Genomic DNA, 15,004 nt, shown 5'->3' on the forward strand with positions numbered 1-15,004 from the left:
ATATAAACTATAATTTAAAACTCTACCAGATCATTTCTGCTTTTATCCAACACATGTATCAACACAACAGGAACTGCTGAATTTAGTATCCTCTGCATTCCTCTGAGCATTAGCACAGAAAAGAAGTGGGAAAGAACCTCATTTACCTGGTCACATCATCTATTGGGTCATTTGCAGAGAAACATAATCCATCTGCATCAACCTTGTGATGCACGCACTGCAAGACAGAGTCAGTCTTTATAAAAATCTAGATTGTTTAAAATTGCCAGGCACTTTCTTCTTGGTGTATTGTTTCATCTTTCAGTTGGAATTCTTGCTAACATACTGAATTTAAATACATCTTCTCATAATGTACAAAGCTTTCTGCCAGTCACCCACTGGTCTGAACAATCTAATATTAATGCTCTAAAAGAGCTGTTTCTAATAGACTTACAGACTCTGTTCTAGCATTACCTATGGATATTAATAAATTCAGATTTCCTTTGAACATTTACTAAAGCCCTGGGCTGGATGATGTTGAAGCTGATGTGACATTAAAACACAGTTCTTAACTCATCAAGAATTTTAAAATTAAAGTCCCATGAATTCCCTCCTAAAGTAGCAGCAGCAGTTTTGCCACCTATGAGAATACAGTTCTCTCTCTTTCTTGGAGAGCACCTCCACCCATACAGCTGTTCCTGCATATTCCTAACTTGCCTTCGGCAAGTCTGCAAGAATGCCCTCACGTAAAGGTTAAGTCTCTCCCTTTCCTCATCAAAGCCGTAAAGGGATTTTGCACAATCTAACTCAGATAGTGCTTGACACTGGTTGCTCTAAGTGACTACATGATACATTTGGAGAATGCACAATGGAAATTGTTATCACTTAATAATGCTGATAAAAGTTTGAATAGGTGAAACAGTGATAAGATGAAAGGATGCCTAAACTTGAGTAAACAGAAAGCAAAATCAAACAAAATCAGGTGACCTACTGAATGCCTAAAAGCTATACTCCAAACCAGCTCCAAGTTGGTGATTTTTATGTTTTCCATTTGTGGACTTTGGCATAATTTTGTAGTTTAGATACATAGCCCTGCAGCTGACTGATACTATGCTGTCTTTTCTTAGTAGCCTCAGCAGACCTCTCAGAAGTAACCTTCAGACCTCTATCAAGCTACCCATGCTAAGTAATACCATCCAACTGCAGATGCAGCACTACTTGTTCTGTGGATTTACTCCCTGCATTTGCTTCTGTCTGTTCCACATCCTAATCCTTACCCTCATCAAACATAGGATTTTTTTTTGATGTTGATTCACACTGAGGCCAAATTCAGGAGATTTCTATGTACATGCTTACCTTTATCACCAAAACCGTACAGAAGTCAAAGCTTATCTTTATCACCAAAATCATATAGCATACAATGGTTGAGAAGGACAAGCACAGATCTGCAGATCAAGGCATTCATGCATTCTTTTCTACAGGATGTGCAAAACTTTATATAAAAGCACATGTGCAATGATGGACCTACACTAAACAACATATTGTCTCAGCTGGCATTGCCACATGCTGATTAGAGAAGGAAGATGGCATGACATGGACTTTAATCATCCCCACAGCTACTAGACCTGCTGAATCTGATGAAAAGTCCAGATTCATATTATGGAGTTGAAATAGGGGTTTAAGAATTTAAAGTAAGGAATTTTACAGTAAGGAAAAAAAAAGGCAGAATGGACTTCCAGGTGAGATGTCAAAGACAAGTCACATAGTCTTACTTAGGTAACAAGCTGGGTTTCAAATACAGCAGAAAGCTGCCCAGTGCCTGTGCTTTCCTGAAGGGAATTTGACAGGACATGGCCAGCTTGATTATGGAATTTTAATATCTGTCTGTGTGAAAGTCTGTGGAAAAGAATCAAAGTGACAATTACCACACAAAAGCTAACAGCCTAACCCCAGCACTAGATGATTACAGTACCTAAGCCAAGGTTTACTCCCAAAGTTCCCAGATACCCACCATTAATTACAATTTAAAAACGGAAAGCCATATATATCAACAATTCTTACCGAAGCCACACAGAGCATGCCAGCAAAATATGCCCAGTTCAGATTGACTTACACACGTTGAATTTTAACAAGGGAATGACATTCTTTCCAGAACTACCTCAGAGGCTTACCGAGATCTTTTTTAAACGCAATCTCTAAACGCATTAGAAATTCAATCACTCAAAATAGACACAGAAAGCTGCTACTGCGCTGATGTCCCTCTACAGTCAGCGTGCAGCAAGACGTACAGCATGCCTGGATGCTCCCTAACCGTATAAACGGCTCTGGAATATCATCCTAAACTCCCCCTCTTTCTGGAGGGGTGTTACTTATTTTAACAGAAATATTTAAAAGCACGAAAAAAGGTATAAACATTATTTACCCGCCGCTCAGCCCCTGAACCAACCAACCTGCCGGCCAGCAGAATGAGCTGTTGACAAAACACAGCCTCTATTTAAGCCGCAGGCTCCGGCCAGCGGCGCAGAGGAGCCGCCGGTCTTTCTCCCGTTCTCCCAGGGGAAGCAGCCGCTGTCTGCGCTTGCACCGGCTCCGACCCCGTCGCCACCTGCCCCAGCCCCAGCCCCGACCTGCAGCTAAGCAGGGAAGCGGGGGGGTGGGGGGGAGAGCTTGGAAACTGCCCTTGGCCCCGCTGGGCCCCGGCCGGGCTGTCAACCCCGCCTCTGCCCCTCCTCGCCGGCACCTCCCCGTGAGCGGACAGAGGGACGGAGGGATGGAGGGATGGAGCGGGCATCGCGCCCTCGGGCCGCTCCCTCCCACGTGCGAGCGGGGCAGCCCCCGGGAGAAGCCGCCTGGCCCCGGGGCTCGGCACTCACCCTCCGCGGCCTCGCCGTGCCCGGCGGCAGCCTCATGCCGCAGGGGGTGCGCGGGGCTGTCCGCGGAGCAGTCCCAGTCGGCCCAGCTCCGGCGGGCAGCAGTGCGTAGCGCCGACAGGAAGGAGGGATGGAGCCGGGGCGTGAGGGCGGGAGGGAAAGAGGGAAGCAGGGAGGGAGGGAGGGATGGAGGAGAGGGGCTGGCGGGCTGCCCGCGGGAGGAGCCTGCGCCGCGCACCGCCCGGCGCCGCCGCCACCGCCGGTCCTGCCCCTGGGGCACCGCCGCCCGGCACGGAACAGCCCGGACGGTACAGCCCTGCTCCTCTCCGCCGCGGGGGCCGCGCTCGGCTGTGGGCGCGCCGGCGGCAGTTCGGGTTGTGTAGGGCAGAAGCTGCCCAGGATTTCGGGCTGACATCCGCTTTTACAGCCCTTTTTGCTGCCGGGGTGTAGTCGGGACGATGTTATTACAGGTAACGCAGTGACGGGTGCTTTCCTTGGGTCCCCAGTGGGCTGTGAAGAGCGTGCTGCGGGGCTACATGAAGCCACGGACGCGACCTGACTGATTCAGACATGTGACACTGTCAAATATCCTTCTTAGGCAAGTATCTTAAGTATCTCCAGTGCTGCCAACCCTCTAGGGTTTGAAGTGGAGGGCCTGGCCCTACAAACCCAGGACATTCTTGATTTAGTTTATCTTTGTATTTGCTCTAGTTTTTGAGGTCTGGGACTTGACCTCCAACATTTCTTTGAAGCCACAACAGCTACATGCCAGCCTCTCTTTTAAATTAAACTTAAAATCTTCACAATCCCACAGTCTCAAGAGTCAAGCAATTAAAAAAAATACATATATCATGAAGCCCATAAAATCAGAAGAGTTGGCAAGCCTGTGGCTCCTCTCTTGTTCCTCAGTAAACCGCAGCAGAAAGGGGAGAAAGAGTAACTACTCAGTTTTCCTTGCATTACTGCCTACATTTTCTTACAGAGGTTTTCCAAGTTGCTGTAAATTGTTTTTCTCATAACGTAGATGATAAAGAACTGGAAATACATGTATGTGTGAAGGTCCTGGGCCAGACTTGTGCCCCATCTTGGCTAAGTGCATTTCAGGTCTCCAAAGCCAGAGTCTCCTGCTATCCTGCACATTCCCTGTTCACTGTAAGTGAATACTGGCTATTTTGTAGAGAAGAAATCTTCCACCATTTCCCCCCCTTCCAGTGTTTTTGCTTGTGCAAAGATAATTGAAATTTCAGTGGGCCAGCAAGAGACACATGAACCTTGTGGCTAGGTCATGCAGCTGAACATAAGTCCAGATCTCTACTGTCTTAAGAGCACACTTGACTTCAGGCCTTGTATCCTGAGACAGTTGTCCATCCATTGACCTGGGTCACTTTCTCAAGCGGAAAGACAAGCCTCCTTGTACACATACATTCTTGGGAAAGAAGCATTTTTCTTCTAAACAGCACTTAGAGAGAAGCCCTGGCCTGTGAATCCCAAGAGGAAGATGATGTCTTGTCCTGATGCACATTGAAACATTTGTAGCTTCAAAGACAGGCAGACTTTAAGAGTTCTCTTAGGGGTCTTCTATCTAGTAGGTTTAAGCAGCACATCAGTCAGCACTTCACAGTCCCAGATCTCTCTCTTCTGGGAAGATCTGCTGGATGGTTAGTTCTGCGGTCTAGACTTCAACCCAAGCACCAACAGGTTTGGTATATCAGCTGCCCAAGAACACCAATTTTACATTTAGTTCTGTTTCCATTCTAGCACAAAAGCCTTCCTGCCCCTCTGGCAGGGCTGCAGTGAAACTGGAAATATCCATAGCACCAGAAAGCCTGAGGAGAAGGTGACCATTTCACTGTACATGACTTATCCAAGGGAGGACTGCCTCCATCTTTCTCTTTCTAGACTTCATTAATTGGAGCCTAGTTCTTTCCCTAGGGTCTGCACCCAAGGCTTAGAAGGACACGGCTTAGCCCTGTGCCCTGGATGACTGACCAACAAATGCAGGTTTCTGTTCACGGAAGGAACACAAGAACTTTCTTTCAAAGGCATTGAAAATGTTAACTGAAATTGTGCCACCTTTCTTTCCGGCAGTTTCTGTTATTTCACCTGTAGTAAAGGCTCACAGGAATCTCACTTGTCAGCAAGCTGTGTACCATGTACATGGTACCCTGTGTACTATGAGTAATTGTGGAAGATCTGGCTCATTTTCTAGATGTTGAAATCAAGCAATAGCAATTTTTACTGTTTTCTCTTTTTCTCTATTTCTCCACTCTGCTCTCATGAGACCTCACTTGGAGTTTTGTGTGCAGTTCTGGTGTCCTCAACATAAAAAGGAAATGGAACTGTTGGAACAAGTACAGACAAGGGCCACGATGATATCAGGGGACTGGAGCACCTCCTGTATGAAGATAGGCTGAGAAAGTTGGGGCTGTTCAGCCTGGAGAAGAGAAGGCTGCGTGGAGACCTCATAGCAGCCTTCCAGTATCTGAAGGGGGCCTATAAGGATGCTGGGGAGGGACTCTTTGCTAGGAACTGTAGTGACAGGACAAGAGGTAATGGGTTCAAACTTAAACAGAGGAGGTTTAGATTGAATATAAGGAGGAAATTCTTTCCTGTGAGGGTGGTGAGGCACTGGAATGGGTTGCCCAGGGAAGCTGTGAATGCTCCATCCCTGCCAGTGGTCAAGGCCAGGTTGGATGAAGCCTTGGGTGAGATGGTTTAGTGTGAGGTGTCCCTGCCCATGGCAGGGGGTTTGGAGCTAGATGATCTTGAGGTCCTTTCCAACCCTAACTATTCTATGGTTCTATGAATTAGCAAGGCAGCTTCCCTGCAATTCACAGATATTCCATACAGGAACTGGGGAAAGAGTTGTGGGTTGGACTTTTGTAGGAAGAAAAATGTGATTGTGAAATTAGAAAAAGCTGCCAGGAGAAATCAAAAGTAAGTGTAGTTCCTGAAGTTACGTTAAGGTTTTAATATTGTATTAATGATTCAATTCTTAATGACTGTTGGAAGTTAAGAAACTTTCTAGATCTGATGCTGTTGAAGACAAGTCTGCATAGTACAAATTTCAAAGTGATAAAGCTAAGGATGGTTGTTACCAACTACCTCCTTTTTATAGAGTGAAATATGCTAATTTTAATATAAATATCCCGTAGATAAATGACTGTTCTAATTACCCCACTACTTCTCATCTGCAGAAAATATGCTGTCTATGCATCCTGTCTCATCATGAGACCTTCCCTGTAAAATATAGCCACTATATTTTATAAAGAATCTTCTCTGCATGTCATACATATATGCAGGACATTTATTTTGTTTCCTGCCTTATCTCTGGTTTCCAGAAAACTGAAGGACAGATGCTGGAACACACACACTGTTTTTATGTCATTGATTTTAACAGCAGCGGGGCTGTACCTTTCAACATTAATGTTTCTGACAGTAAGAGGGGAAGATTTAAGTCTCTCCAGATAGTAGGCTAGTTTTAGTTTACCTTAGATTATCTCAGTGCTTAGTATTACTTAGAGAGCAACATATCTGTTGTCTAGCTCAGAAAAACTTGTTGTGGCCTGTAAGTTCTAAATGAAAGTGAGAAGCCCAGCTAGGACGTTTTCATTAATGAGGGTTTCCTGGAGCCATTTAGTCTTGTATTTAAGGGTGTGTTGGTTATTTATGGCAGAGAAAAGGAACGGATGTGTTGATGTTCTGGAACTTTTCCTTTGTGCATTGTTTCCCATTTCACAGTTGTATTTGGCACCCACTTTCCTACACTCAATAAAGAATATTAAAGAACTTCCTTTGCTGAGAAGTTGTGTACACATTTTACAAATCATACAATTTAACCAGAAGTTTGCGAGGTAGTACTTCTACCAGCATTAAGAAACATCAGAGATTGTAAATATATAATACTGCCAGCAAAGGTTTGCCAGAGATTCTTTTTATGGATGATCTATTCCTGTTTTCTTACAAAAAATTATTATATAATGCAAACAACAAGGCAAATTTGGGTCTGACTGAATGTATTCAGGAAAGCCAATAACAAAACTTACAATGCTGTGATAAGAGCAAGAGCAGTCTCTGTTTATGCCAAGAATAATCTTGAGTACTGTGGATAATGCATGTGTTTTGGTGCACTTACAAAGCAACAGCTCTTTCCTATGAGGTCTCAGTGGAAGCATCCCTGTGTTGTCAAGTTGGAGCAGAGCTATTCTTGGAAATGAGTACACTGACCCCAGAGAAATAAACTCTTCGTGATTAATATTTTTCAAATACAGAAAATTTTGTTTATCATTAGGGACCTATGCTAGTAAATACAGTGACATGTTAGCAATATATTGCTAAAGGGTTTAATTTCATGGTCTCCCCTGTCTGCAGAAAAACCATATGGACTATCATGGGTTTTGTGTTTCCAGGGAGAAGCAATGAAGAACTTTGTTCTGCTGACCTGCACCAACTTAGATAGTGCCATAAATGTAAAAAGAAATGGAAAGAAAAACACTACTTGCCAAAAATAATTAAATTGAAGGCACTTGCATTCCTTTCACTGGAAAAAAAAATGCTATTTCAGCTGCCTGAAAAGTACACGGTGTGGAAATACTGGATTCGCTACCAGTAATAAGACCCTTATGTTCAGCAATGAAGATAAAACTTCTCCTGTGTATTACAGAGATGCTAGCAGGTGGATCTCATTGACACACACTGCCAAGTGTCAAGATCTTAGTGTCTAAGTAGTCAGACCAGGGTCATTTGTGCATAGGACAGTGGACAAGGGGCACCAGCTGTTAAGTCCTCAGTATGTTAGGTCTGTCTTGACTGGCAATTTTTTGAACAGGGCATTTATACCCTCCTGAGTCACGCAGTTGTTATGCAGTGATTTTGCCCCAGACCCTGGCTTGCCTTATCATCTAGAAATCTCTGGAAAAATTCCTGCCCGTTGCCTTATTTCCTCATTTTGCCATCTTTAGGGCTACTGTCTGTCTTCCTTTTGGGAAGATGTTATCTGAGCCCATGCAATTAGAGCATGGTTTTTGGGGGTGATGATTTGTTTCTGCTATGGTTTTATCAGAGCGAGGGCTTTGAACATTTGGTCTTGTCTTGTAGTCTTGATATAAACAACAAACTCCTCACTGTTCCTTGATATGACTGCTGTCATTCATGTCATCATGTCCATTAATTATTATTCTGCAGATTTTGATGCTTCCACATGCAGGCATTTCCATTCATACTTCATTCAAATGAGTCTTAATACTTCAGTTACAAATGTCTGCACTGGCTACAGTGGTCCAACTCCTGAGAATGGACCACTGCTGAAATTCCTCTGCTAAAACAAGCTACATGCTGTAACCCGATTAGCAGTTGGAGGTCAGCTTCCCGATCCAAACATTTGTGCCATCCTGCTGTTAGGGTGGTGAGGCACTGGAATAGGTTGCCCAGGGAGGTTGTGAATGCTCCGTCCCTGGCAGTATTCAAGACCAGGTTGGACGAGGCCTTGGGTGACATGGTTTAGTGTGAGGTGTTCCTGCCCTCACAGGGGTTGGAACTAGATGATCTTAAGGTCCTTTCCAACCCTAACTATTCTATGATTCTATGATTGTACTGACAGTGTGAAGTTCAGCACATGCTTAATCATCATGTTGGATGCATCCCATTGCTGAGTCCACAGAGTAGCATGAGAGGTCAGTCTTCAGGTCAGTGAAATAAGATACAGCATAGTTCTTGGAAAGAAATGAAGCTAAATATAAATTTCTGAAGGAACACCAACAAATGGTAACAATCTTACTAACTGTGGAAAGTTTGGTGGAACCAGTCCTAGAATTAAGTCTGCTTTATTGGATATGCAATTGAAGAGGCTTACATTGAAGAGTAGTGGAAGACCTAATTACATGACAAAAAAGGAGGATTTATTACAGTCAGAAGCTAATTTAAGTTTGTAATAGCCAGAGAAACAAGGAAACCTACAAATAAAAGCTACTGAGAACATATCAGATGTTTATATACTCTTAATATTGCAAGGCCCTCCATTGGCTCCCCAGCATCACTGTATCATATTCTTGCTCTGTGCAACTTTCAGTTATGCTGCTTATTTAGCAATTCTTGTCACTGTATTGGCCCTGTTTCCAATTGAGTGCCATTCCCATCAGTCATACCTCTCTGCTCACTAATTTGTCACTTAGATATTGCCATGCGTTCTGTATTTATTCCACAAAGAAATGTCCCCTGTACTGCAAAGCTTAGTAAATTGGTATGTCAGATTTTCTGTGCTTCAGTCCATGAAGCATGTGTTCAGGCCTGAACATGTCTAATGAATGTTGGATGAATTTGAAGCACCCTAAGCTGTTATGAACTCTACATGCACTGCAGATCTCTACATCAACAGGAGACATTCAAGCAGAATTCATGTAACTCAGCTGAGCTTCAGTGGATCTCGAATGGCTACAGTTTTCAAAACTCTCCCTGCTCAAATTTTCCAGGCAGCATCACCCTCTCCCCACACTGAACCATATCCAGGGAAAGAAATATACCTTCTTCCATACTATCCTTGGACTGAGCTGGAAGCCCATTCACTGCTTGGAACCAAATTCCTATGCATCAACATAAAAGTAGCAAGACAAAAATAGCTCATCTAGAGAAGAGGTGGAGATACATAACAAACATTTCCGAGGAGCATATGAAGTTTTATATTTACATGGTTCATGGCATTCCTTCTGTCATTCTTTCCTTGTTATTTTTTCAGATGTAGGTTTCAATACCACTTAAGAAAGTGCATGAGAGCTTGGGATATTATAGTATTAAAAGACGGGCAAATAAGACACTTTAAGTTGTGGTCCTCAAGGACGAAATGGCAAAATCCATTTATTAGAAGCAATTTTATCCTTTCTGCACCTGCCTTCAGAAATATTATTGTTTGGTGTGTCTCAGTTACCCTGGTTAACCACAGTTCTCTTTAAAAGGTCTGTATTTGTACATAAACAAATTCTAAGTGTAGTAAAGAAAATTATCCCAGCATATTTGAAAGTCAGGTTGAAAGATGTTTTCATAAAAGCAGACAATTGTTTGCATTAGGTTAAATACTGTAGCAAATTCTGCATGCATTCCAGGAGTTTCCATCAAGGTGGACCTATTTTTGTCCTCTGGTGTGTTTTTATTTTTATACAAAAACATCTCTACCAATGGCGTACAATTCTAAGCTGGTAGCCACGTAATTACATGTCCGCGTACATCCTCGTATCCTCCCTTCTGGTGTAACAAGCACATTTACTTTCACTAGTTTCCAGACTGACAGCAATCTCAATTTGCCTCTGCACATCCCAAAGGAGCTGCCCTGCCACAGAACGATTTGTTGTAACATCAGGGCTTTAAGATTAAGCTTCTTCAGGCAGAAAACTATTTTCTGTAAAACACTTCTTAGAACATGTGTGGACAGCACTGGAGACTCCAGAAGTGCACATACATGCTGAAAAGGGTGCAACAGAGCATGCTGTGTCTTGTGCCCCCATCTTTGCCAAGCTGGCTATCTAGGCAGCTTCCTTCCCCACTTGAGTTGCCTGAGATGCCGAGAACAACCATCCTCTGAAGCACAGCTCACCACAGAGGCTGCAAAGCATGTTCTTGAGAACAGATACTATGAGTGCACGAGGCGCAGGCTGAGTTAGTGCATGTATTGGCCTACATTAGGGGTTTTTGTTCCAGCAGTATGAACTTGAGCAACTATTGCATCCCTTCTGTGATCCTCTACTGCATTCTGTTAGTGTAAACCTTTGCACACATCCACACAGTAAGACAGGTCAAGGAAACAATCTTTTATATTTTTAATTAACCTCCCCTCAAGATACTTTTTAACTGAATAGTTCTCCTGCTGTGAATTACACTGAACGCAAATATCAAGCCACTGGAAGGCTGGTAGGAGGTAGGAATAAACAGGAATAAACAGCCAAGGGCAAGAGTTGAAGGAGCACTCCTGCCATGTGTCAAACCACAGTCCTGGGCTCTAGGCTGTCCTTAGCCTGGGAGAGGTGGTGAGTTCAGCCTTCAGCTATGTGCCTTAGCCTCTAGACTGGAGTATTTCAGGCATGGCCAGACACCTAAGAACACAATAGAGACAGGATGCAATAGCTAGAACAGACTGACAGCAGGAATCTGAGGAAAACTGGGGGAACCTTAGGGAACTAGCCTTTTGTCCGTTGTCTGAAACAACATAGTGACAGTTGCAAGAGCAGAGCTGTGTTCGTAATTACAGAGATAATCTGGACTCTGCTCTTTGTGAGCCCACATCGCAGCATGAAGGCAATGCTCATCCTCCACAAACCTCTATAACCAAATAATTTGGGTACCCACATGGAAACTACCTTGCCTAAGAGGAGTACCTGGCTTTCAGGAGAAAATGCATCTAGGAAGTCTTCATGAGGCTTCTAATTCCAATTCTGCAGGTACTTCAGTGAAGCCCCAGTAAAGATGTTTGGTTTTGGCAGGCTGGCTGTTGCAAGCTCCAAGTGCTGACTGCCCCTGCAGCCTGTACCTCTTCCCTGTTTTATGCATGGTGTTGCTGTGGAATGCAGCCTGGAGCTGAACATGCATACGTTACAGGCACAGCAGCACTCAGCATTTTAATGTTCCTCATACTTTGGTTAGGCTGCTAGTTTAAAGGAAAACTTAAAGAGAAATTGAGATGTGAAAAAACCACAAAGCCCAGGCATACTCTTTTCTGAATCTAAAATATATAATTATAAATCCATACAGGCATCAACAGCCAAAAGGCTCACAGGAAGTAACCTGCTGAGCACAGGGCACTTGTTCTAGCAAAAAGGAAATTCCTGTTGTCTCATTTCTTTTCTAAGTTTGGCTTTCCTACACAGCTCTGTAAGACGAAGTTTTGCTGTCTTCCCTCTTTTGATATGCACCAACAGGCAGCAATTCCACCATGCCTTTTTCCGGACCCCTGGCCTTAGAGGTAGTTTTCCTTGTTATCTGTAATTAGCAAGGCTGATGCCAAGGAGGACTCTGAAAGTCTTGACCTTTAAGATGTAGAATGCACACACTCTGTAAAGTCACATTTAGATGGAGTTTCTTCTGGCTTTGGAGGTGATATCATAAACATAAATCTTTTATGTTACATCTCGTGCTATTTACTCACAATCCTCAGGCCTCCTCAAACAGCATTTGTGGCCTGAAACCTTCTCTTGGATTCAGACATCAGAAAATGTTCTAAGAGAGAGAGAGAACATGGGAGAAAAAACAGATGCCATCATATGTTGGTGAAAACGTCACCTCCAACTACAGAGGTGCTAAAAGTCTTGTTTGGGAAGTGGAAGAGCTTGGGTGCAATGGGCAAGGGTGGTCCGGAGAAACTTGAGGTGCTCTGACCACCTCATTAGGCTAGAGGGCACTGTCCACTCTGCTTTTAAAGCATGGACATCCCTCAAAAAACAACAATGAAGTTATAGAAGCAGAAAATGCTGGAGCAGAAGTGAGAGTGATTGTGCAAACAGTAGGTTTTTCCCCTGGGAGGGAGGAGAAAGTGCAAACTTCTGGTCCCCACTCCAGGACATGCATTTTTTGTGTATTCAGGTGCAAAAGCCATGTTTTTTTACATAGAACAGTTGTCTTGCTGAGGAAGCTGGGAAGAAACTTGCCCATGACGGTCACACTATGATTCACTCTGTCCCTTATTACAGGCAATGACCTTGACCAATCTTGTGCAATCCGAGCACTTTCCTGGATTTTAGAGGAGCACAATTCTTTGTATTGAGCTATTCCAGAGTAGCCTGATTCCTCCTACAGAAAAGCCAGCACAAGAGAGCCCTGACAGAAAGACTTGCTGAGGTTTCCACTCCTTCTACAGTTCAACATAAGCTGTTCCAGTAACAGATTTTTCTTTAGGGTTCAAGTGGTAAAAACTTCACCAAAGCCTTCCACATCTGGAGGAGACAGGAGCTACAGTAGCCATTGGTATGTGCCAACCAAAGTTCAGCAGCCATGAGAAAAAGGTGATCCCCAGGAAGTAAGGGCTGATTATACCATTTTGAGCTGGGAGTCCATAGCAGCACTGCCCTGCAGTGATAACAAAGCAGGCATCTCAAATGTGTCCATGTCCACAACTCCAGAGCGAGACTCCAGAATGAGGAGACGCTATATATGCTACATCAGACAGTGTTTGCATAAATGATGGCTATTTCTTTGCAAGAAGCAGTTGCCAGAGACTGCAGGCTGGCTGTTGTTATTGCATGTGAACGTGAAGTCTGTCCTGGTAGTGCAGCTGGCCCTGACTCCAGAAAGAGGGAGTGTACCAAAGGCTTCAAGGGAGAATTTGTACCAGGTCACCTGTGGGATGGGTTCCCACAGCTGGTAACAGGAAGAACAAGAATAAAGTCTGCTTCCAAAAGGAACTATTCAGTGTAGTCACAGACTGACTTAGAAACAAGCATTTCAGTTAAGGAAGAGATAGTTTGCAGGACAGTGTTACCTCAAACATTTAAAAATGTTTTAAAATGTTCTGTGCTCTTGCCTCTCTCTCTAGCTGTGTTTGTTTTGGTTAGGGATTTTTTTCCCTTTTTTGTTCACCCTTCTCCCTCCTTATTCATTTTATTATTCTGAAGCTGGTTAAAGGGCTACGGTTACACTTTTTTGCAGAAGATTACCTCTGTGGCCCCAAGTGTCATAGAATTTTCCAGAGAGCTAGACCTCATTTCATATTGCAGCAGTCACTGACCAAATGTGATGCTACTCCTACCTTTTGAGATCAACCACAAGCTGCAGAACCAACCCACTAAATAGCCTCCCAGAAATGCCTTAAATTTTCTCCTCTAATTGCAGGACTGTACAGAGAAATAACTTCCACAGGAAATCTCTGTACTGGAGACAAATCGGAAGCATGACACTCTAAAGATTAGAGAGGAAAGGTTATCTTTGTGTTTAGCTAGCCATTTTCAGCTTCCAGCAGTTTGGAAAAATAAAGCTACGTAACTTATATTTTATTAAGGGATAGAAACCAATTCCATATTTATTAGCATGAATGTTTAACATCAAACCTGGCTGGCCAAAGGGAGTATGAGTCCCTTATCATTGACAGATGCAGGAGCAGATCAGGCCTATGTAAACCTTTGCTGTTAGTTCTAGTTCTAGTGAGAAAAGAATTGAACTCTTTACTATGACCTCTGCCCTCACAAAGCTTTTCCTGAAGAAGATGAATGGAGCAGAGAGAATGACTTTAGTGACATTATCATTAGAAAGATTGATACTTTACCACTATGACTCATTCTTCCCCCCAGTTTTATTTCTAAAAGCCAATTAATGATGTTTAAAAGATGTGTGTTAATGCTTGCTCTTGCAAACAAATGCAATTAACATGTAATTTGTGATTCTGCAATTTTACTTTTGAAATTGATGCAAAACATTTTGTTTTCTTGAGGAAGATTTTTTTGGATGAAATCCTCTTGTTTGAGCGAAAGAGAACCAACATTGGGCAGCTCCTGAAAAATCTTAATTGCTGACCAGTCTATACACAGTCACTACCTAACTTACACATGCTACTTTCATTGCAAAAGTTAGCTTTCTTTTAGTTCCAGGCTGGTACATTTTCTGTATTCATTTGCTTTATTATAAAAGTATTCAGTTTGGTTTTGCAAAACACAGAAGAGGCAACAATTAACTCTATCAAGGGAATATATTTCACCTTTCTAGTCTGTGGTTTTTGTGACCTTTAAAACCTCCTTTGTGGCCCTAATCAGTTCGGAAGAATAGATCTATAATATGTAAAATAATCTAAAATTACTTACATAATGAAGAATCTGTGATATTTCATAAGCGGATGAGGACATCAATTAATATTTTTGTATGACTCATTCATCTAGCAAAACCTGAGGAGCTGATGGCTTGTGAAAAGCAAGAGAAGATGTGGAGATCCAGACCTAGAGAAAGAAAGCATGTCAAGCTGTCTTAGGCATCAGCATCAGCATCACTGCCTCCCCAGTGCTCTGTGGAGTATGATGCTATTTAAATGATTTTGATGACAAGTGCTTGGAATCTCTACAAAGGACGTCTTTCAGTCTGATCTCACAGGTGTGCAAAAGATAAAAGACTGTTTCTCATTTCCAGGTGAAATCACAGGGCTTTGGGTGTGCCAGCATCCTTACAATGTTTATGTAGTTTCCTACCACTTCAAA

At 43.1% G+C, this 15,004-nt stretch overlaps 1 protein-coding gene across 4 annotated transcripts in view; it reads right to left on the bottom strand.

Moving 5' to 3' along the window:
- The window catches only part of LIFR (LIF receptor subunit alpha), an 86,683-nt gene that overhangs the window by 47,168 nt on the left and 24,511 nt on the right, over positions 1 to 15,004 (bottom strand). The window contains exon 1 of one of the 4 annotated variants that reach the window (XM_062615413.1): positions 2,853 to 2,991. The exons of 1 other annotated variant lie outside the window; for it this stretch is intronic. The gene's annotated coding sequence lies outside the window, so the exon portion shown is untranslated. Of the gene's footprint in view, positions 1 to 2,401; positions 2,538 to 2,852; positions 2,992 to 15,004 lie in introns of those variants that run through there. 2 more of the 4 variants (XM_062615418.1, XM_062615415.1) reach the window with 2 other exon arrangements.

Source organism: Pezoporus occidentalis, unplaced genomic scaffold (assembly GCF_034315485.1).
Source record: "Pezoporus occidentalis ecotype Australia unplaced genomic scaffold, CSIRO_AGI_Poc_V1 ctg181, whole genome shotgun sequence".
In the NCBI taxonomy this organism is placed as follows: Eukaryota; Metazoa; Chordata; class Aves; order Psittaciformes; family Psittacidae; genus Pezoporus; species Pezoporus occidentalis.